This window comes from Garra rufa, chromosome 1 (assembly GCF_049309525.1).
Source record: "Garra rufa chromosome 1, GarRuf1.0, whole genome shotgun sequence".
Classification (NCBI taxonomy): Eukaryota; Metazoa; Chordata; class Actinopteri; order Cypriniformes; family Cyprinidae; genus Garra; species Garra rufa.
The window spans coordinates 12,069,519-12,072,068 of NC_133361.1; the positions used below are offsets into that span (position 1 = coordinate 12,069,519).

At 37.0% G+C, this 2,550-nt stretch overlaps 1 long non-coding RNA gene across 1 annotated transcript; it reads right to left on the minus strand.

Annotated features, from left to right (window-relative positions):
• Positions 1 to 277: 277 nt before the first annotated feature.
• On the minus strand, positions 278 to 821 carry LOC141331217 (uncharacterized). The gene is made up of 2 exons (XR_012355247.1): positions 698 to 821; positions 278 to 538 (listed from the first exon to the last, which is right to left on the minus strand). It is a non-coding gene; the product is annotated as an uncharacterized lncRNA (long non-coding RNA).
• Between the last annotated feature and the right edge of the window lie 1,729 nt (positions 822 to 2,550).

Genomic DNA, 2,550 nt, shown 5'->3' on the forward strand with positions numbered 1-2,550 from the left:
CCTAGTACGCTCTCCTCCATGTTTACAACATCTGCACAAAAGAGACGTCGATCAGTTGTTCAAAGATCTTACCTTTGGAGAAGACTGTTGATTTTACACTCGGAAAATTTAAGTATTACTATTTAGAAATTAAAATGACTTTAGAATGCATTGCTAGCCCACTCCAACATGTACCAACAATAATGATAAATGCTGACTAATAATTAATGATATTTTTAGTTAAACAAGCATAATGTTGTTGTTTTTTTTTTTTTCAATGAAATAATGAATAAATGCATACGCTTATGAAAATGTTATATTTTATTTACTGACAACATCAGGAAACATGAATAAATTAGTAAAATAATAAAAGTAACCATGAACATAAATAAATACACATGGAACAAAGCTTTATTAAACATATTGGTCTTCTAGTCTTTTTGATGAAGAGACCGCAGCAACATCTGGTCCAGATGAGACAAAGGGCAGGTGGAGTGATGGAGGGTCTCATTTCCAGGATGCTGCTGTGGATTTCTCCTTTCTTACTGCACACACCAGTCTGCAGACATTTCAGATCATACAAAGATGCACAAATATAATACAAAAACTGTCATTTTAACAGCACAGAGTCATTAGATCTCTGTATTGGAAGTTACAAAATGATCAATCTTTATATTAAGTTTCAGATTTTACTTTTCCCCAAAAATGCTGCTGTCACCTTTCCTTTCAGGTCCTGCTCCACCACAAAACATCTGCAACAAAGTCACATAAATCAAGAATCAGAAAAGTTCTGTTATAGCTCTGTTTGAAATGAGTTTGAAGTTCAGTTAGGCCTACTATATGTATATGTGTTTATTTACATTACTTACATTAATGTAAAGCAGTGACAGTGAATTCTCACATAACGTCCATCACTCACTCAGATGTTTTGTGTTGTTTGTTGCTCTAGTCTAGAACATTTTCCTGTCATTTGTTAAATAGACATTTATTAAACGTCTTTAAAATGTATATGTTTTATGTAAATCCGCTTTTAAAGACGTGCGTGTGCTACCTGAAGCTTAATGTTCGATATACGTCATAAAACATGCTTTAACAGCGAAATCACAAATATACTATAGCATACTGTATAACATCTTGGCACCTTATGCAAATCAACAGTTTACGATAAAGTAGCTCAACAAATATGATTTTTAAGACAGGGAACCGTGTTTTGGTTGTAATACTCACATTTGTAAACACCCTCGTCGTGGTTCTCAATCACGTTCGATGATGACGTTTTGGCCTCTTGTGGACTCCTGGGATTGAAAAGTATCCATCGATGAAGACTTCAGGATCTGGGCTGAAGCAGTAGGACATCCGGGGATTTCTCGCCTACTCTTTTGTGAATACTGAGGTTTCGGACGTACTTCTTTCTTCACGTACTCTTTTTTTCCTACTATATAGTAGTTAAGTAGGCATATTCGGACGCACTTTAAGTAGACGTACACCCGAATCTCGCGAGAATTAGTGCATTCGCCTACTAATTCTCGCCTACTCTTTTATACTTAGGATTCGGACATACTTATTTGCTCGCCTACTGCTTTTCCCTACTAAATAGTAGAGAAGTAGGCGATTTCGGACGCAGCCAGGGGCTTCTCAATGCATGAATGAGGGAGCGAGCTGTTTCCCACTCAGGTCCGAGTTCACAGCTGTCAGCTGCTGCCAATTAATAATCCGTTTACGAGCGTAACAGGTGCAGCAGATCAGGGTTATAAAAGTTCTGCAATGAAGCGTAAACTTTTATCGTAATAAAGAGTGTTGCTGCTTTGATTTCGTCATGTTCACGATGGAACTGGCAAAACTCTTTATTTGGATCTTACTGTGTCATCAGTGTGTGTGCAATGGTAAGTTTATCTCTCTCTCTCTCTCTCTCTCTCTCTCTCTCTCTCTCTCTCTCTCTCTCTCTCTCTCTCTCTCTCTCTCTCTCTCTCTCTCTCTCTCTCTCTCTCTCGGAGCTGCTGTTTGTGTGCAATTCTAGTTTTCGCCTAGCCTTTTCATGCAATAATGAATCAACCGCAGAGTGTTTATGTTGTATGAAAGTACAAACGAGGTCTTCATTTGACTAAAGTCTTTTATAACTGTTACTCGTGACTCGTGCATATCTCTAGTTATGCGTATTCTAGCAATTATGCATGTAGCTCCTATGGTTGAATGGCTAATTGAAACGATTCATTTGAAGAAACCTGATAAGTTTGTAAGACATTTTACCTTTTGGGGATTTAAGATGGGTTTGATGTTAAGACTTCGACTAAGTTTCTTTCCAATGTTTAGGGTAAGTGTACCCATTAAGCCCTCTTTCCACTTTGAAATCAAATTTAAAAACTTTACACTTTTTTTGTGTGTGGTATAACTTTACGTTAATTCACAAATAAGTGCATCACATTGTTGTGCAGAGCAGATTTTCATAAATTAACTCGTATTTAAGCTTCATGGGTGTCTTTGTAAAGAGCCTAAGTTTTTAAAGGCATTTAAACCACCATTACTTACCTTATGCGTTTCAATGAGGAATCCCTCGAATTCCCTTGCTAAATT